This window comes from Adiantum capillus-veneris, chromosome 12 (assembly GCF_014529385.1).
Source record: "Adiantum capillus-veneris isolate H3 chromosome 12, ASM1452938v2, whole genome shotgun sequence".
NCBI classification, from domain to species: Eukaryota; Viridiplantae; Streptophyta; class Polypodiopsida; order Polypodiales; family Pteridaceae; genus Adiantum; species Adiantum capillus-veneris.
The window spans coordinates 45,149,522-45,171,533 of NC_140942.1; positions in this window are offsets into that span (position 1 = coordinate 45,149,522).

Sequence of the window (22,012 nt, forward strand, 5' to 3'; positions counted from 1 at the left end):
CTTTGAGTATTAACATTATGTTAGTGCTAGATAGCTATGCTACAGATGCTCTCGTGACAACCCGCTAACATTGGTGTTGTTGTTGGGGATAGTGATCCTTAGGTGGTGAGTGACCTAGTTGTAGCTTTTTACTTAGGACCTTTGATTTTGATTTTCATTCCATTTACACTTTGACAGTGAGATAGCTAGACATGGGGTTTAGTGCTTGGTAGAGGCTAGAAGTCGGGGACTTGCTAGTCTATTTTTGATTGGGATTTGTGAGTGAGATACAAGAGCAATTCATCCCTGAGGCATCTAAAGCTAAGATTGGGGCAGCGAGTAGTTGTCACCATTTGGGACAACTTTTGTAAAAGGCATCATAGCAAAGAACAACAAAAAGTTGAACAAACCACCAAAATACTAGTTGCAAGTCAAAAGTCACAGGCAAACACAAAAACTTGTTTTTGATAAAGAAAAAAGTTTTTGAAATCCAAAAATAAGTGGCGGGCTAGACTCCATGGACTACAGGTAATTACCCAGCCAAGTTTGGGGCTCAGATCTGATGGGACATGGATCACGCTCCATGTCCCCTTGCTAAATTTTTGGACGAAGACCATACAATCTTGCAGTAGAGACCAACACAAACAACTTGTCAAAAGCAAAGGTACCAAAAACCACCAAGAAGTGGGCCAAATCAGGGCAAGAGTCATTCAAGGCTAAAAACCACCAAACACACCTAGAAAGTGATTTTTGGGTGATCTAACGAGAATCAAACCACATAAAAATCACATAACAGGGAATAGGAGACTGAGAGAGACCTATGTGCCAAGTTTAAGAAGGTTCTGACACTGGAATATATGGATCACGATCCATGACCCCCTATCACAGAGTGAACTTAGAAAGATACCTGGGCTAATGCTAGTCCTGAGGAGCATAGTGGTCTTCTCAAATTCAATTTGGACTTTATTTGTGCATATTACAAGCAAAATAGGATTTTGTGTCGAAAGTGCGATAAAAGTCTGATTTGAGCAGATTTTGACTAATTGAGTGGCTATAAAGTTATAGACACCAAGTGATTTTTGTACAGGTTGTGGAAATCAGAGTTCAAAATCATTTGCTATTAATTGGAGTGCCAGATGCATCATAAAAGGTAGCAAGTTAGGGTTTTGCAAGAGTAACTTTCTTGATGTATTTGTGATCATGCAAGTTTTATCAAAATGGAAACCCTACTACTAGAGACCATGTTAGGGAATATGACATAGCTAAGTAGATAATTGAATAGTTTACTTAATGGAGAGAGATAATTTTTCACACAATAGAGATTATAGAGTAGAGAGAGAGAGAGAGAACACACACAATATACATGGTTCACCCAATGTGGGCTACGTCCACGAGAAAGCGGCCTCTCAATGCCTTTAGTACTTCAAAAGAAGTAGTAGATTACAAAGGGATTATACCCTTTTGGAGCTCCCACCTTGCTTCACTCTCACCACCTCACACCCACCTTGTTGCATCAACTACACAATGCACCACAATGCTTCACCTCTTCAATCCGTTTTTGTGTGTAGAAAAGGCCTCCTTTGATAGGTCAAAAGGGCTGCCTCTCTCATGAGAGGCAACCGTGTGTAGCTGCCCTTGTGTAGACAAGTCCAAGTTGAATTCTCCCATGCGTTCATGTGCGGCCATCTTTGAGAAGACAAGTCTGTCTAGAAATCGACAACTGGCCATTGAATTTGGCCACCAGCCAAAGACTTCCACCCACTGCCCACCGGCCATTGACTATCAGCCACCGGCCAACCGGCCAATTGACCGGCATTGAATAGTAGCTTTCTTCTTTAGTTCTATGGTTGAATATTCGATGAAACTTGTAGTTAAATTGTTGATCACTGGTCCAGAAAATCTTTGTACGCCATGTGAAGATCCCAGTGTAAAAAGCTTCTTCGAATGCCAACATATTGCTAGATGGCAAGAACATGCATCTGGCATAGAAGCCGTAAAAAACTTTTTCTAAAGGTTGCCCACTTAAATCATAGTATAAGCCTTGGTTACCTTCTAGAAAGGACATCCATGGGGCCCTTGCTTGTTCAGGCTCATGAAAAACTTGGATACATGTGAGCAGCATTCTGTAGATTTTCAAAAGCATTGCACACAAGAGACCAGGGAGGCTCTTGAAGAAGTTCATGGCACCCGTTAGGGTTTTCACCATGTATTCTTCAGTTTTGCCTATCCTTCCTTTGGTGCTGGAAATTTTGGGTAGTTGAGCCAAGTCAGCCTTTTCTTTTTTAGTGCTTCATGTGCTTGCCATGTTCTTACATTTGGTACAAGACAGAGTGTTGGGTCCTTTTGAATTGATTCGGTGCCCTTGTAAACAATATGAGATACCTTGAGTTTTTGTTGAGCCAACTTTTCCTCCATGTGGGGTGGAGAGCATCTGACCCTTGTTCTTGCAGATCCTTATAGAGTCTTTCTTTTACTTGCAACAACTCCACCTTTATCAAAGCATATGGCAGCGACTGTTGATGCCACTAAGAATTGATTCAACATCCGCTTCTTGAACAATCTTCTCTTTTAGTGCATCTTCTTCAGCTTTAGTGAGATGGACCATTGGCACTTGTTCCTTGTCTCTGGTTGTTACTTGGAATTGAAAAATTTATGTTTTCCCTTCAGTTGGTTGTGTTTCTATTTTTGCAAAGGAGATTGATGGTATTTCTAGATTCGGCTATTCAGATGTACCTACCTCTTCCCGAGTTTTTGCATTTCCTTCTCTCAACAATTGATTGGCTTTTTTAAAGTCTTCTATCTCTTTAAGCAATTGCTCTTCCCTTTGCATGCGCATTAGGGTGAGGTCTCTTCTTTGTTCTTATTTGAGCTTAAACTCAAGTTCCAATTCTTTGTTTTTTTTTTCCTAACGTTTTGTAAACTTCATCAGTCCCCTTGAGTGAAGCTAATGCTGGGTTTTCCCTTATTTGCTCTAGAAATGCCACTTGGTCATTGATTCTCTGCTCTAAGTATTGCAAAGAAGCATTTGCTACATTCAACTATACCTAGAGCTTTTGTACTTACTGAGTAGTGCTAATAAGTTCATTTGTCACTTTAGTTAGCTGTTGCTCCTTGCTTTTACAGGCATCCGTTAACTTTGTGAGGAGTTCCCCTAGATCTTCCATCTCCTGATCTTGCTTTTCCTTGACATTTTTGTGTTGTTCTACTTCATTTTTGAGCTCTTTGATTTGGCGTCGAAGATTTTCAATTATACTCATTCTATCTTCCAGGTCGCCTTGGAGCGCATCACTCGCCTATTCAAGCTCTCGAGCTTTAGCACTATGGCTAAGAACTACTATCCACATTTTCTCAGTCATCAGTTGTATGTGCTTTGCATATTCATCATTGACTTGGGTGATAACTTCATCTATTGTTTCCCACTCTTTGGATTTTTCTTGAGGCTCCTTGGAAGGTCCATCCTCATCTTTAGTTGTTTCTTTTTTATGTTCTTGATTGGCTTCCTTCTCTTTCTTTAACCCGTCTCCTTTTATTTCCCTGATTTCATCTGAATGGTTAGTTGATGAAGAGCGTGGACTAGGAAGAGGCTGATCCCCTTGTTTGGTATTGGGTGAGGATGGTCTTGGAGACATATCCTCCCATTCTTGATGTGTTTCAGTTGGTTTCCCAACTTCTGCTTGTTGTGGTTGTTGAGAAATTGACTCTTTCCGACTTTTCTTTGAGCTTCAGCTAATGCCTCTTGTATCTTCAGGGCTTCAGCTTCTGCATACATCCTTTCTAACATGTCTTTTGGATCTTCTTGAATCTTCTTCTCAGGGTTTTTGTTTCTATGACCCTTGAATTTCCTTGGACTCCATAGATCTGAAGTCTGTCCTACAGCTTGTTGACTTCGTTCATAAGCTTTCTTTTCTCTTTCGAACCTTGCCTTTTTTTAAAGAGGTTCTTCCTGATGGGCAGTCACTGCCTTTGTTTTCATATTTTCCCTTCTTTCTCTTTTTTATTCATTATCCGAAGTTTCTTCATTGCTATGGACTTCAGGTGAGCTTTTTGCTGACTCTTCATCTGACTTATTAATCCCTTTCTTCTTTGATCTTGTGGCTCATGGAGAGGGTTGAGCTTTCTCTATGACTATCCATGTGTTCTGATATGGGACTGGTGGCAAGTTATCAGCCATCCCAATGGCATGGTATGAAATTTTGGTTAAGACTTCTAGAGCTCCCAAGTATGTGACTTTTCCTTCTTTCTTTGTGCTCTTAAGTGTTGTAAGCACTTAATGAGCATGATCTATTGATTGTCTACTTGATGACTTCAATACTTGCGTGAAGGTGGTTGCAACCGCATGATTTGGGATAGTGTACCTTGGTGGTTTCTTGGCGAGCAAGTGAAGGTGCTAGTGGTATAGGTGAGCCAGATCCTCTACTTGCTTTAGCATAAGGTCGGAGAAGGTGGCGGCAGCTATTCTCTTTGTGAATGTTCCAGCTGTTTTCTATCTCTTGATCTCATTGTCATACCTTTTGTTAGCACCTTTAGTGCTTCAACCACTATGTCTTTCTTGATGACTACCTTGACTTTTTGTCCTTGTTGATCTGTGATCTGGGCGGATCCATCCTCTTTAATTGTCGACAGTAGTTTGTAAGCCTTTTGGACATCTACTCCACATGGTTCTTGATCATAAAATTCTCAAAGTCCCAACCTTCTGTTGGCTTCTTTTGTAACTGACTTAGCTACTACATCATAAAGTTCCTTTGGTAGCATTTGCAACTCCACCTGACTTCCATCTTCGCTTTTGAATCCACCGGTGAAGACTGTGGTGTTGTGCTCCTCAAGCTGTTCTTTTGACAGGTAGGTTACTTTGTCCGTTTTCATAGAACTGGGCTCCAACTAGTATGGTGGCAGCTCTTGCAGCTTTTCTTTTTGTGTCTTTCTCTTCTTTGCTTTCTCAGCAACTTGCATTGCGCCTTTTAGGAAAATACAATTTCAAAGTTAGAAAATTCCACAAATTCCGCAAATTCTGCTCTAACATGCCCTGTGTTTGAATTGCTGGCAAATGATGTTCGTCTTGCTTCACATCAATTTTGGAGCATACATAGGTGCATAAAAACATGTATAGATAAAAAATCATTAAATCCAGGCAAAAGTTGCAAGAAAAGTCAATAATTGCGATTATTTACAGCATGGGATTTTTTCCATATTTTTGCACTTTTGACTTCATAGGCTTAAAGAACATTTGATTTAGACACTCTGAGTGAAGTGTGAGCTCATTTGAGTGTACAGGGTGCAAATGGTGCCATATTTAGTCTTCAGACTGTGAAAAAGTAGATATAAAGGGATTTTGGGTTTTTGAGATCCAAATGTGATCAAACTTGATGAGTGGACTTGTCACATCATCTACTTTGGTCCCATGAGGTCAAAGATGAGATTTGGGTTCTTTTGGGTAAAACTATAAATAATCGCGATTATTTATATTTTTATCAATTTGAGCATTTTTTCTTTCAGGTTGATTGTAGACATGTTGTTACCATATACATGTGGTAGTGATGTGTGTGAACACACTAGGACCGCTGGGGCATTTTTTCCCTCTTTAGGAGGTTTTTTCCCCCGAGCATTGTATATACGCCCATCACTCTAGGGCTATCTATCTTTCCATTGCACACTAAGTCATACACTCTCTACTGTGTGCCTTGAGCTTCCTTCGTCTTCTCCAAGATGTGTGCGTTTATCTGCAACCCTAATTCCAACAATTGGTATCAGAGCAGGTTGCGTTCTCGCGGGCTCAGTCGCTAGCAGCTCCAGTACATGCCTACTCACTTTCTCTGATTTCAGTGAGCTTTGGCGAGCGTTCGTAGGTCATCTGCTCAGATTTTTGATTCGGGCTCATTTTGACCTCCGTTTCCACTACAGGCAATACTGCACATGCTATTTCGTCATTTTGTGTAGAATTTCTGTCATTGCCGTTTTCTGCATAACAGATGCCTTATAGTCTTCTACGGTTTGTGCTATATAGCACAAGTTGTTCCCGCTTTGTTTCTCCTATTTTTGGGCAGTTTTCACATCAGGTACAACATTTACCATGGTTGACAACAACAACACAGATGTGTTCAAGATGTTTGTTGTTGACGACAGGTTGGATGGGGACAATTACCCTATGTGGGCTTATATGATGCAACATGTTCTTGTGTCAAAGGGCGTCTAGAACATTGTGCAGGGCATTGATATATGTCCTGGTTCTGAGCATGTAGGCGATGTTGAGGATGTTGCAAGTCTTGCTGCTGTTAGAGTTGTTTTGCCTACGGTAGAACAAGCTCGTTGGGATGTTAAGGATGCGCATGCTCATGCATTGGTTGCATTTTCTGTGAATCGCACCATTGTTCCTCACATCCGTTCAGCAAAATCTGCAAAACAGGCTTAGGATATTTTGGCTGGTCTTTATGCGAGTTGCAATGAGGCTAAAATTGCTTTGTTGCGTAAAGAGTTGGAGTCAAAGATTATGCATAAGGAAGATGATATGGACACTTTCCTTGCTAGTGTCAAGGATATCAATGAGCAACTCATTTCTGCAGGTGAAGTCATTTCAGACAGTTCCCTAGTGCAGAGTGTTCTTGATGCCTTACCAGATTCTTACCAGACTTTTGCTAGTACTTGGAGACTTATGACCCAAGGAAATCCAGAAGTTGTCAAGTTTGATGCATTATGCACATTGCTGTTGCAAGAGTCACTTTCCAAAAAAAAAACAGGTTTAGGTAGCTTGCAGTTGAACAGGCTTTTATTGCTTCTCAAAGGAAGGGTGGTAACAGCAATGCAGCCACTTCTTATGGTTCTGCCTACGAGGGGCAATTATTGTAAAGCTAATGATCACTTGATCAATTCGTGTCCTAAGTTGAAGGCCAAAGAGGCTAAGAAGAAAGAGGGTGGTTCCACTGCAAATGCTGGTTCCACTACAAATGCAGCCATTGTTGAGTCTTCTGTGAAAGGAGATTGAAATGTTGATGTTGATGCAGAATGGGCTTTTAGCGCAAAGTGCACTTACAATCCTGCTGTCCATGATGCATGCTTGTCAGTTGCTACAGATTCACATGTACCTGGTATCAAGAAGAATCTCTTGTCTGTATCCGCACTTGCTAGACTTGGACTTGTAGTCAAATTTGTGGATGACAGATGTATTGTTCATGATCTCAGTTTTGGTGATGAAATTGTTGCATCTGGCCTTTTGTGCCGTTGGCTGTATAAGATCACTTTGTATGACAACTGTGGACAAAATTTTGCAAATGTTGTTGCAGATTCAAGGGCTATTTCAGATGCAAAACTTTGGCATGCACGTTTTGGTCATCTGAATTTTGCCAATTTGTTGCGTTTGTAGAAATCTGATATGGTTGCTTCTTTGCCGCCTCTTGAAGCACCTGTCAAACATGGTTGTGAAGGTTGTATTTTGGGTAAGATGCAGCGTTCTAAGTTTCCAAAGCATGGTTCAGTTCGGGCCACATGCAGGTTGCAGCTTGTGCATAGTGATGTTTGTGGGCCCATGCAAACTCCATCCTTGGGCAATTACCTGATGTCACTCTTTACCAAACTGTTGTTGGCTACCTCATTTATGTATGCAACACGAGGCCAGATATTCAGTTTGCAGTCTCTCAGGTCAGCAGATTTATGCATAGCCCAGGGTCCAAGCATTGGCAGGCTGTCAAGAGGATTTTACGCTACCTATGTGGCACTTTACATCTTGTCTTGTTTTATCCCAAGGGGGGATCATTGCCGCCAGAATTACATGCTTTTTCGGACTCAGATTGGGCTGGTTGTTTTGACACGCGAGTGTCCACAAGTGGTTTTTGTTTCATGCTTGGCAGTTCATGTATATCATGGTTGAGCAAGAAGCAACCTACTGTGGCCACTTCGAGTTGTGAGGCTGAGTACAGGGCAGTCTTCACAGCTACGGTTGAGTGTGTATGGCTCAGACGCCTTATGGCTGATTTGGGTGATGGACAGAACACTGCCAACACTATCTACACTGACAGCCAGAGCGCATTGGTAGTTGCAAGGAACCGAGTTTTTCATGCTCGCACAAAGCACATTGAGGTGCATTACCACTATGTCAGGGAGAGACTCTCAGCAGGAGAGATCAGCTTGGCTTATGTGCCAACACAGGACAACCTTGCAGATCTTTTCACAAAGGCATTGTCTCGTGAGAAGCTTGAAGCTTTCCGCAAAGCTTTGGGCTTACTCCCCTTTGTGGATTGATCATGTCCTCAGGGCATGGCACTTCCCTTTACCCATGTGCCAACTCTCGTTCACCGCATCACTCCAGGGGGGATTTGTTACCATATTCATGTGTTAGTGATGTGTGTGAACACACTAGGACCGCCGGGGTATATTTTCCCTCTTTAGGAGGTTTTTTCCCCCGAGCATTGTATATACGCCCATCACTCTAGGGCTATCTATCTTTCCATTGCACACTAAGTCATACACTCTCTATTGTGTGTCTTGAGCTTCCTTCGTCTTCCAAGCTATGTGCGTTTCCCTACAACCCTAATTCCAACACATGCTATAGACCCTTTGTGTGAGATATGGAAGGTTTTGGATCAAAAAATGTGACAAATAGCTTAGAATTTGGACTGAAAAGCTTTTAGTGCGTTTTTTGACAAGTTCTAAGAATTACTGGACATTTTGGGCTCATATTTGAAATGTGACATGAGGTAGATGTGTACTAGTGATAGGTGAAGCATGATGAAGATTTTCAAGCCAAGTTTGCAAAAAAGTAAATAATGACGAATTTACAACAATTGAATTTTATGCTTGAAATGACAATTTTATGACCTACACATCTTTATTAAATCTAAAACAAGTCCTAAAATGAGTTTGGTAAGATTTGGTTGTGTCAACATCACTTTTTGCTCTAGTGACTCTAAAATCACCAGTTTTTGTTACCACTTGGTGTGTAGAGATGTTTGGCCCCTGTTGAAGCCACGGACTTGTCCGTTACATAGTCCTAATGCTACTCATCCAATTTGGGCTTATTTGGAGTCGATTCCATATGTCAAAATTGACGCTTTGTAGTCTACAAGTTGTTTCCTACTATTAGAGGGCTCTCCTTGACTGTTTTCTTGAAACCATCTAGGTACATTGTGTATAGAACTTGTCTATATACTCCCGTGAAGTCGGAATTCAATTCTAGCATGTGGCAAAAAACCTAGATTATGTACTTGGGGACCCTCTCAACCCTTGCCAAATGGTTATCTAATGATATGGAAGTGTTCTACTATCTAGGGGCATGGTACATTTCAAATCTTGTCCAATTCGATTGAGCTAACAGGCCACTATGGTCGTTTTTGTGTTTTAGGAGTCTATACACAGTTGAGATTCTAGGGTTTTTCTCGGGACTTACACCTGCTATCCAACTACATAGAAATGTTCTTTGATGAGTTTAGAACTTATCCCTCATGTCTCATGTGAAACGGTGCTGAAAATGGGTGATTGCGAACTCTGAAAATTGTGTGTGAAGAAGGTCGAGAGCTCTCTTCTCAATCGGATTCCGTTAGCTCATTCTGTAAGAATTCGCAAAATAGGGCCGGACGGCCTGCTTTAGACCTTCCGCTTTAGACCTTCCGCTTTAGTTTGTCATTTTTGATTGAAAATTTTTGTGCATGTCTGTCTTGTCCTCCTGATTATTAGCGTATTTTTAGTTCCTCCATCTAAGTTCATTTGCTATTTATTATTAGATTTTGACCTGTTAAAAAATCAAAAAATAATAAAATGCACTAAAAAAGCAAATGGAAAGCTCAACAATTAAGGAAATCCACTGAAAAACACTATTTTGTTACTTTTTGGTGGATTTGTTCGTTTTTAAGCTCTAATATCAAGAAAAATTAATGAAAATAAACAAAAAGGGCTATTTTTTAATGTAATTTTTTATAGAATATACACTATTTACACTCATCAGGGATATTTTATCAGCTGAAATTCCTCTGTTGATGATTTTTACGGACATTATTAGGTAATTTTGCAAAACAATACACATTAGCATCCAACTTTTTTCTCCCTCTCAAACATTGCTCTTAATTAATGAAGTTTCCTTCCACCCCTCCTAGATGGAGTACTCCGGGACGACTGTGTGCATGGGTTGAACAATCATGTCTATGCATAGCGATGGTTGGCTCTACCATGCTTTGAAGGTCAATGAAATTCAAATCAGTATGCGGTGCAAGAGTTGGGTCTTGAGTAGTTAACTCAAGGGTTTCCGTGGTTGAGGTATCTTGTTGATGTTTTCTAAATAGTAAATTTTTTAACTTATGTGCTCTTTGCTTGATTGTACCATCTAGATGCTTTGGCACACTAATTACATGAGATGTAGGTAACAATGATGGCGGTTGCTGAGATTTAACTCTCCATTGATATTTCGGTTTTCGGTTGATGAACTATTGTGGTGGAGTTTTCTAAGATTTAACTTTCCCCTGATTCATCGGCTTTATAGTTTGTGGAGAAGATAAAGACTCCTTTGGTTTCCAAACCCATCTAGTGCTAGTTTCTCTTCTGAAAGATGTTTTTTTCTGAGTTGTTAGATGTGAAACTTCCTTCAATATGGTAGATGAGTTTTTGGGCACCCAAATTTGAGATGGGTTGTCCTTGAGTTGTGCTTTTGGTACCCAAATCTATCTGACTCCTTGCATGCTGCTTGTACTATTTGCTTGTCTAGAGGTTGACATAGATTGATTATTCCCTGATTTCTTTTGTGAGCGGCATCTTTTCCATTCCTCTTTGCTCGGTGCAATTGGAACTAAGAGTCCTTTAAGTGATAGCTTGAGTTGGTTGGTGTCCCAATCTGGTACTGCCTTTTATGTCCGCATCTATGAGATTCCAAGAATCATCGTTTCATTCACATGTTCATTTGGTATGCATATAAAATGATGAGGGCATGAAAATCCAGCGACTATCACATTCAAGTGAACCACTCTCAATGTCGGTGTTGGATTTTTGTTGCATCCTTTGATAGAAAATATTCTCGATGCTAAAGACTGATTCGTATCTTTCTTGTAAGTGGAATAACTGATTGCATTCATTCGAGTGTCGGTATCTACTAATGCATTTGTGCTATGATTGTTCAAGTGTACTGTGATGCCAAGGTCAATTCCATACAACCATTCATCATCCATTGATACCGCATCATTTTGTGATTCACATAGTCTTTTATCTGGTTCCAAAGTGTTGATGGGAATAGGTGTTTGTTGATTTTTGAAAGTAGCTTTACTTTGAGTACTCAAAGTTGAGCTTCCTCTTGAGCTTTGTCCACAGCCTGCTGTCGTAATCTTTCTCTGCTTTGTTGCATGCATTTTTTCTAGCAAATCATTGGTTAGTGGAAAATGGTACTTCTTTAAGCGGCATCCACTAATCCAGTTAGCCATTGGTTCACCATCTATAGTGGACAGTTTAACTGCTCCACTTGGAGATACATCTTCAATGACAAACGGTCCATTTTCCTTTTCCTTGAATTTGGGAATGTGTTGCTTAAGGGAATAAACTAAAACTAGGTCCCCTTTTTTGAATATTTTTGTGACTAGATTTGAATCAAAAAATTGTTTTTGCTTTCATTTTTGTGCATAGATGTGAGCTACAATTTTTAGCCTTTGTTCATCAAGATTTGTTAAATCTTCAAGTCTCTCAGACAATTCATGTCCTATCCACTCAAGATCTTTAGCTAGTCTTAGTGTTGGCAATAGAAATTCCATCGGTAGTATGGCATCAAGAACATAAACAAGATTAAAGGGTGTGGTATTTAAAGCTGTCTTGAATGAAACTCTATAAGCCCATAGAGCAGCATGTAGATTCATTTCCCAATCAGTTCGTCCTCGTGTGCTCAGCTTGCCCATTTGCTTGTGGATGATATGGAAAATTTGTTATGGATGATCGTAAATTCGTTCAGAAGATACTCAATTACCTCATTGAGGAAATGAGTTTCCCTATCACTGATAATTTCTATTGGAAGTCCTATCTTGTGAATATATTCTCATAGAAGAATGCGGCTTTGGTTCTAGAATCATTCTTCTTCATTTCCTTAGCCTCTGTCCACTTGCTCAAAAAGTCCGTAGCTACAATGATATATTGAGCTTGAGTTCTATAAGCAGGTGGTTGTATTGGTCCAACAAAATCTATGCCCCATTTTGCAAAAGCTCTAGCCCCCATCATTGGTCCTAAAGGAATGTCATCTACCCTTGTTAGCATTTTTGCTTGTTGGCCTGCATCACATCTTTGAATATATTATTTGGCATCTGTAGAAAGTGTTGGCCACCATATGCATACCATTAAAATTGCTCTAGCGGTGGTTTCACTAGAAAAGTGACCCCCAGCATGTGCTTGTTCTAGTGTGGATATATATTCATGTTCATTTGCACAGAGATGCAAATTTTGATTCTTTCCTCTCCAATACAATTGGTTTCCATTAAGAGCATAGTCTCTTGCTTCAATTTCAATAGCTTTTTGGCGGTGTTTACTCATATCCTCCAAAAATGTTTTGTTTGATAAGTAAGTAACTACATAGTTACTCTACTTAGGAACAAGTGAGATTTAAAATAATGTCACATGAGGTATGGGTGTTTGTTTCTGGCATTGAAGACAGTTTTTCACAAATGAGTGAACGTCACTCCTCATGGTCATTCAAATTCCAAGATATGAGTAGTCTACTTGATATGCTTGACCCTATGGTATAGGTCTCTGCAGGAAAAGCAAAACCTAGAGTCCTCGATCATATCCATCCAACTCCGTGTGACAAAGATATACAAAAAATACTATTTCGAGAGCCAAAAATAGAAAAAACGAGCTGCAGCACTTCTTGTCCCTGCTGTGTCTCTGCAAGATTCAGCATTGACTTGCTAGACAAGCTCTATACAAGCTGGATACACATGCTTAAGCTCAGATTTGATGTCATCGAGCTGAATCCACCGCCGTCGAGCTCAAGCTACCATAGCCAAACTCCGTCTCTTCCGTCTCCTCGAGAAGCCATCGCTTGCACGTCGCCAAAGCTCTGATACCAATTGAAAAGTGCATGTTCGTGTATGCGTGCATGTTCATGTATGCGTGCATGTATGCGGATGCATGCGTACGTGGTGCGGTGTGCATGTGGGAAGGAGAGAGTACACAATGTGTGGATGGAGCAAGACTCTACTATGAGCTGCCCTTATTCTTTGTATATGTACACAAGAATAAGGTGTAAGTGGACGGGCGTCCATAGCCTAGGAGAGAGAGAGAGAGAGAGAGAGAGAGAGAGATTTGTTAATGAGAAAGATGTATCTCAAATTTGAGATAGATAGATAGATTTAATTATCGTCCTCGGAGGTCAAATATGACCTATGGGACCAAAGCTACATGTGATGTAGTATGTGCATGGCTGATGAGTGACTCTCGATGCTCCGAAATTGTGGTGATGAGAGTCTCAATGGAGAGACAACAATGTGGCTGGGAGAGGAAAGTGTGTAGGTCTAAGTCATGGCTAAAAATGTGAGAGAAGCAAGTTCGGATGTGACCAAAAGCTGAGCATTCTAGTAGTGTGTGGTACTCAGACTCTTGAACTTGCAGTGAGCATAATGTGCACAGTCAATTTGACTCTTCTCCATTTTCCCAATGCCCTGTCTCGCATCTAAGGAAATGGGAGCTAAGCCGAATGGCTGCGATAGTGCGTATCAAGCATGTAAGTGTGAGTATGATTTTCTCTTTCAGCGAATTAGAACATGTTTTTGTAGGTGGGGTCAATATGGGTGGTGTAATGTATGAAGCGTGATCCACTGGATTTCTCCCAATCCGTATTACATTGGCATTGTAGAAAAGCTTCATTCACTTGGGAGTCAATTGAAGCATCATCTAGCAAGTGTAATGCATCCCATCTCCCAAACCACTTCTTTATATCTTGCATCCATCCCGTGCTCAAGATCTTGATTTTATGCGTCTTTTGAACTTTTTTGCTTGCTTCCCATGCAATTGTAGGAAGTCGATGTGAGGGATTTTGATGCATCTTTATCATGTATTCCACAACCCTTTCCATGCCTATAACCTCAATTGGAAGAGATCCCGACTCAAGAAGTAGGAGCGTATATGGTGTTTGTGTCTTAACTTGGAGAAAGTTTGTAAGAAAACACTTTTGGACATTCTCAAACTCTTTCCAAGTAGACTTTGAGATGCTCCCGCCCCACACTTCAACTCCATAAAGAAGAACCGGTGTCACCAGTGCATCAAAAAGATACTTCTTGAGAACCCAACACTTGATGTTTCCCGCATTTCACATGTTCTCAAATGCATAATATGCTCTTTTTCCCACTTCCAAACGACACATATCACATTTATACCACTTGTGTTTGGACGGAACCTCAAGGTCAAGGTACTTAAAGCTCTCAACAACTTCAAGTATCTCATTATTGTACACAATGCATGGCTTCTCCTTATGGTTGGTTTTCACAAGCATAACTTTTGTTTTGGATTCATTCACAATCAGCCCACTATGCAAGCAAAAGTTCTCAAGGACAACCATAACCTTTTGTGCATCTTCTAAAGTGTGTGCTAGAAGCACTACATCATCCGCATACAACAAAAGCATGATTATTGCATTGCAAATAGTGACCTCTTCAATGCCTACTTCTTTCATAAAGTCAAGTACCATTGTCCCAATTGATCGATGCATAGACCAAAGAGAGTTTGTGATAACGGAAATCCTTGTTTAACCCCAATAGTGCTTACAATTTTTCTTGAAGTTTCTCTTCCCATGTGCAATTGACAAATCACGAAACCGCAAGCATAAACTCACTTGGCACTTGGAGTTTCATCCTTCTCCACAAATTGTTACGTGGAATCATATCAAAGGCTTTCTTAAAGTCCACAAAACAACAATACAATTGCTTGCCTTTCAGCCTTTCAACCGAATTTCCTCCATGAGAACACGAAGAGGACAATATGATCAATGGTGCTATGGCATCGATAAAAACCCGCTTATGCTTTTGCACGCTTGTCATTCTCTTCAACCCAATCACTCAATTTCATCTCAGTTATGCACCCAAACAACTTTTCCATAAGAGACAACTCAATTTATTTATTCTTGTGCATAACTCAATTTCATCTCAGTTATGCACCCAAACAACTTGCGGTGCATATTTTGTTGCTTAATAGTGCGATCTTCACATACAATACATTTTGTATCTCTCAAATAGATCCAACTACTACCAAGGATAATCTTTAGTTTGGTCTCATCCGGCATGTTGCATACAATTGGCCATTCTCTCAAGCGAGGAGCTCCTTGCTTCCCCACTCTATGTGCTCCATAGACCATCACTCTGGCCATGCCAAAGTGGGTTTTGAAGAAATCTTCGATAACAATGGCAAGAGAAGGAGGTGTCTCTAGATTTTCTTCGAAAATTCCACGAATAGCAATGTTCTTGGAACGTTGCTCCCGTTCCTTCAACTCTTCCATATCCACATTCTCAACATTCTTTGTTTGAACCATAGCTTGCATGAGTGAGGAATTAGGAACCACGTTGTTACCATATACATTAGCCCAAGACTTGTTGTGCTATATAGCACGTGTTGTTCCCGCTTCATTTCTCCTTCTTTTGTATTTGGGCTCATTTTGGCCTCCGTTTCCACTACAGGCAATATTACACATGCTATTTTGTCATTTTGTGCAACATTTTTGTCAGTGCCATTTTCGATATAACGGGTCCCTTACAGTCTTCAACGGTTTGTGCTATAATGCACATGTTGTTCCCGCTTCGTTTCTCCTTTTTTCCGGCGGTTTTCATATCAGGTTCAACATTTACCACGGCTGACAACAACACACATGTGTTCAAGATGTTTGCTGGTGAGGAATTTATGGATGGGGACAATTACCCTATGTGGGCTTATATGATACAACATGTTCTTGTGTCGAAGGGCACCTAGAATATTGTGCAGTGCATTGATGTACATCCTGGTTCTGAGGATGTAGGCGATGTTGAGGATGTTGCAGGTCTTGCTGCAAGGATTGCTACTATTATAGTTGTTTTGTCTAAGGTAGAACAAGCTCGTTGGGATGTAAAGGATGCACAGGCTCATGCGTTGATTGTGTTTTATGTGAAGCACACCATTACTTGTCACATTTGTTCAGCAAAATCTACAAAATAGGCTTGGGATATTCTGCCCGGTCTTTATGCAAGCCGCAATGAGGCAAAAATTGCATTGCTGCGTAAAGTGCTGGAGTTGCTAGATTATGCATGAGGAAGATGATATGGACACTTTTCTTGCTGGTGTCAAGGATATCAATGAGCAACTTATTTCTGTAGGTGGTCATTTTAGATAGTTCCCTTGTGCAGACTATTCTTGATGCCTTGCCAGACTCTTACCAGACTTTTGCTAGTACTTGGAGACTTATGACCCAAGGAGATCCTGAAGTTTTTAAGTTTGATGAATTATGCACATTGCTATTGCAAGAGTCACTTTCTAGAAAAAATAGGAGTAGACAGCGTGCAGTTGAATAGGCTGTAATTGTTGCTCAAAGAAAGGGCGGTAACAGCAATGCAGCAACTTCTTATGGTTCTTCTGCAAGTGGAGAATCACCTATTCCTAATGCTTTTGCTAGAAACAATTCATCTGAAAATTTTGGAGGTAAGGGCAAAAAGAAGGTGCATTGTCATTATTATAAAGCTAATGATCACTTGATCAAGCAGTGTCCTAAGTTGAAGGCCAAAGAAGCTAAGAAGAAAGAGGGTGCTTCCACTGCAAATTTTGGATCCACTACAAATGAAACTATTGTTGAGTCTTTTGTGAAACGAGACTGTGATGCTGATGTTGATACAGAATGGGCTTTTAGTGCAGAGTGTACCTATAATCCTGCTATCCATGATGCATGCATGGCAGTTTGCTGCAAATTCACATGTGTGATATTTTGACAGTGGTGCTACAAAGCACATTACCTCACATCGTGATTTGTTTACCTCTCTTGAGTCGGTCTCTCATGGGAATTTAGTTACTTGTGCTAACAACGCCTCTTACCCGGTGTAGGGAGTTGAAAAGATTGTGCTTACTGTTGCAAATGGCAGTTCTTTCACACTTGTTGATGCACTTTATGTACCTGGGATCAAGAAGAATCTTTTGTCTATATTTGTACTTGCTAGACTTGGTCTTGTAGTAAAATTTGTGGATGACAGATGTACAACACATGATATCAGTTTCTGTGATGAAATTGTTGCATCTGGCATTTCATGTCGTGGGCTTTCTAAGCTCACCTTGTATGACAAGTGTGGGTAAAATTTTGCAAATGCAGTTGTGGACTCAAAGGCTATTTTAGATGCAAAACTTTGGCATGCACGTTTTGGACATTTGAATTTTGTCAGTTTGCTGCATTTGCAAAAATCTGATATGGTTGCTTCTTTGCCGCCTCTTGAAGCACCTGTCAAACATATCTGTGAAGGCTGTATTTTGGGTAAGATGCAGCGTTCAAAGTTTCCAAAGGATGGTTCAGTTAAGGCCACATGCAGGTTGCAGCTTGTGCATAGTGATGTTTGTGGGCCCATGCAAACTCCGTCCTTGGGCAATTACCTTTACTTTGTGACTTTCATTGATTATTACTCCAGGCATGCATGGGTATTTCCACTTAAAGAGAAGTCCGCAGATTTTATGTCCTTCAAATTTTTTTGTCTATGGTTAAAAATGTCTTGAAATGTACTATGGGCACCCTCCGTTCCAATCGAGGGGGGGAGTATATGTCTCATGAGTTTAATGCATTTTTGGCTAGTCGTGGGATAAAACACCAATGTACAATGCCTTATACACCTCAGCAAAATGGTGTTGCTGAGAGGAAAATGGGTCACTTATGAAAATGGAAAGATGTATGGTCAAAGTCAAGCTTTGTCGCATTTGTTTTGGCTTGATGCCATCATGTGTGCCAGTTATGTACTAAATAGGTGTCCTACAATAGCTTTGCAGTGATGTCTGTGAACACACTAGGACCGTCGGGGCATTTTTTCCCTCTTTAGGAGGTTTTTTCCCCCAAGCATTGAATATATGTCCATCACTCTAGGGCTATCTATCTTTCCATTGCACACTAAGAAACACTTTCTATTGTATACCTTGAGCTTCCTTTGTCTTCTCCAAGCTGTGTGCATTTCTCTGCAACCCTAATTCCAACAATTGGTATCAGAGCAGGTTACATCCTCCCGAGCTTAGTCGCAGGTCGACAAATATTTCGGGAGATCTCGTAGAGCTTAATCTGCTCAGATTTCTGATTCAGGCTCATTTCGGCCTCCGTTTCCACTACAGGCAGGTCTGCACAGGTAATTTTGTCATTTTGTGCAAAATTTCTGACAGTGTTTGTTTTTGCATAACAGGTCCCTTACAGTCTTCTACCGTTTGTGCTACATAGCACGTGTTGTTCTCGCTCCATTTCTCCTATTTTCGGGTAGTTTTCACCTTAGGTGCAGTATTTACCATGGCTGACAACAACACAGATGTCTTCAAGATGTTTTCTCCTAAGGACAGGTTGGATGGGGATAATTACCCTATGTGGTCTTATATGATACAACACGTTCTTTTGTCAAAGGGCGTATAGAATATTGTGCAAGGCATTGATGTACGTCCTAGTTCTGAGGATGTAGGCGATGAGGATGTTGCAGGTCTTGCTGCAAGGATTGCTGCTATTAGAGTTATTTTGCCTATGGCAGAACAAGCTCGTTGGAATGTAAAGGATACGCAGGCTCATGCATTGATTGTGTTGTCTGTGAAGCGCACCATTGTTCCTCACATCCGTTCAGCAAAATCTACAAAACAGGCTTGGGATATTCTAGGAGGTCTTTATGCAAGCCGCAATGAGGCTAAAATTGCTTTGCTGCGTAAAGAGCTGGAGTCGAAGATGATGCATGAGGAATTAGATATGGACACTTTTCTTGCTGGTTTCAAGGATATTAATGAGCAACTTATTTTTGCAGGTGATGTCATTTCAGATAGTTCCCTTGTGCAGACTGTTCTTGATGCCTTACCAGATTCTTACCAGACTTTTGCTAGTACTTGGAGACTTATGACCCAAGGAAATCCAGAAGTTGTCAAGTTTGATGCATTATGCACATTGTTGTTGCAAGAGTCACTTTCCATAAAAAAACAGGACTAGACAGCGTGCAGTTGAATAGGCTTTTATTGCTTCTCAAAGAAAGGGTGGTAACAATAACGCAGCCACTTCTTATGGTTCTGTTGTGAGTGGAAAAAATTATGTTCCTAATGCTTCTACTGGCAGCAATTCGTCTCAAAATTATGGTGATAAAAGCAAAAATAAAATGCGTTGCCATTATTTTAAAGCTAATGATCACTTGATCAACTCGTGTCCTAAGTTGAAGGCCAAAGAGGCTAAGAAGAAAGAGGGTAGTTTCACTGCAGATGCTGGTTCCACTACAAATGCAGTCATTGTTGAGTCTTTTGTGAAGGGAGACTGTGTTGCTGATGTTGATGCAAAATGGGCTTTTAGCGTAGAGTGCACTTACAATCCTACTATCCATGATGCATGCTTATCAGTTGCTGTAGATTCACAGGTGTGGTATTTTGACAGTGGTTCTACAAAGCACATTACCTCACATCATGAATTGTTCACCTCTCTCGAGTCTGTCCCTCATGGGAATTCAGTCACTTGTGCCAACAATGCTTCTTATCCGAATTAGGGAGTTGGAAAGATTGTGCTTATTGCTGCAAATGGCAGTTCCTTCACATTTGTTGATGCACTTTATGTACCTGGGATCAAGAAGAATCTCTTATCTGTATCCGCACTAGCTAGACTTGGACTTTATGTACCTGGGATCAAGAAGAATCTCTTATCTGTATCCGCACTTGCTAGATCACTTGATCAAGTCGTGTCCTAAGTTGAAGGCCAAAGAGGCTAAGAAGAAAGAGGGTGGTTCCACTACAAATGCAGCCATTGTTGAGTCTTCTGTGAAAGGAGACTGTGTTGCTGATGTTGATGCAGAATGGGCGTTTAGCGCAGAGTGCACTTACAATCCTGCTGTCCATGATGCATGCTTGTTAGTTGCTGCAGATTCACATGTGTGGTATTTCGACAGTGGTGCTACAAAGCACATTACCTCACATCGTGAATTGTTTACCTCTCTCGAGTCTGTCCCTCATGGGAATTCAGACACTTGTGCCAACAACGCCTCTTATCCAGTTTAGGGAGTTGGAAAGATTGTGCTCACTGTTGCTAATGGCAGTTCCTTCACACTTGTTGATGCACTGTATGTACCTGGGATCAAGAAGAATCTCTTGTCTATATCCGCACTTGCTAGACTTGGACTTGTAGTCAAATTTGTGGATGACAGATGTACAGTTCATGTTCTCAGTTTTGGTGATGAAATTGTTGCATCTGGCCTTTTGTGCTGTGGGCTGTATAAGCTCACTTTGTATGACAAGTGTGGACAAAATTTTTCAAATGTTGTTGCAGATTCAAGAGCTATTTCAGATGCAAAACTTTGGCATGCATGTTTTGGTCATCTGAATTTTACCAGTTTGCTGCGTTTGTAGAAATCTGATATGGTTGCTTCTTTGCCGCCTCTTGAAGCACCTGTCAAACATGTTTGTGAAGGCTGTATTTTGGGTAAGATGCAACGTTCTAAGTTTCAGAAGGATGGTTCAGTTCAGGCCACATGCAGGTTGCAACTTGTGCATAGTGATGTTTGTGGGCCCATGCAAAGTCCATCTTTGGGCAATTACCTTTACTTCGTGACTTTCATTGATGATTACTCCAAGCATCATGGGTATTTTCGCTTAAAGCGAAGTCCAAAGTTTTTATGTGCTTCAAACAATTTCTGGCTGTGGCTGAAAATGTCTTGAAATGTACTATGGACACCCTCCGTTCCGATCAAGGGGGGGAGTACATGTCTCATGAATTCAATGAATTTTTCTGGCTAGTCGTGGGATAAAACACCAATGTACAGTGCCTTATACACCTCAGCAAAATGGTGTTGCTGAGCGGAAAAACAGGTCAGTTATGGAAATGGCATGATGTATGGTCAACAGTCAAGCTTTGCCGTATTCTTTTTGGCTTGAGACCATCATGTGTGCCACTTATGTACTAAACAGGTGTCCTACAAAATCTTTGCATTCTATTACTCCATATGAAGCATGGCATGTTAGAAAGCCTTCTATTGAGCACATGCGTGTTTTTTGCTAGTTGGCATATGGTTTGGTGCCACAGACACAATGCAGAAAATTGAATGATAAGAATGTCAAATCTACTTTTGCTGGTTATAGTGCTGAAAGCAAAGGTTACAGGTCTTATCGTCCACAAACACAATGTTTTCTGGTTTCACGAGATGTTGTGTTTGTGGAAGATTCTGTTCAGCCCTTGTTGTCATGTACTAGAGACAATAATGTAAGCTCACAGGACATTTATGACACTTTGCTGCCTCTTTTCAGTGGTGAAAGTACGAATGTAAATTCCAATGAAGCAAATGTACAATCTATGGGGGTTTCTGAAAATGTTACAGATCAACCTATTACTGATGCAGATGTACATGATGTACTTGATGAGGAAAGGGATGAGAATGATCAGGTTAGAGGTATGCCTAAATGGATGGTGCATACTTTGTGTGATAGTAAATTGGATGCACCTTTGTCTAGTCGTACTTGTCCAGGTTCTCGCCATGCATCTTATGCATTAGATTGTTATGCTTTGGATGTGTCTTACTGAATTTGGATGTGTCTTACTAAATTTGGATGTGTCTTACTGAATTCAGCCTTACATATTGCTGAATTTAAGGCTGATTTGAATGCTACTTTCAAGATGAAATATATGGGGTTGTTGCATCATTACTTGGGTAAACAATTTAAGCAATGTGATGGTGGTATTGACTTGTCTCAAAAAATTTACGTAGAGACGTTGCTATGTGAGTTTGAACTTGAGGATTGCAAACCTATTGCCACTCCCATGGAAACAAGTTTGAAATTGAGTCTTCATTATGCTGGTGATCCTACAGATGTCACTCTTTACCAAACTGTTGTTGGATGCCTCATTTATGTATGCAACATGAGGCCGGATATTCAATTTGCACTCTCGCAAGTC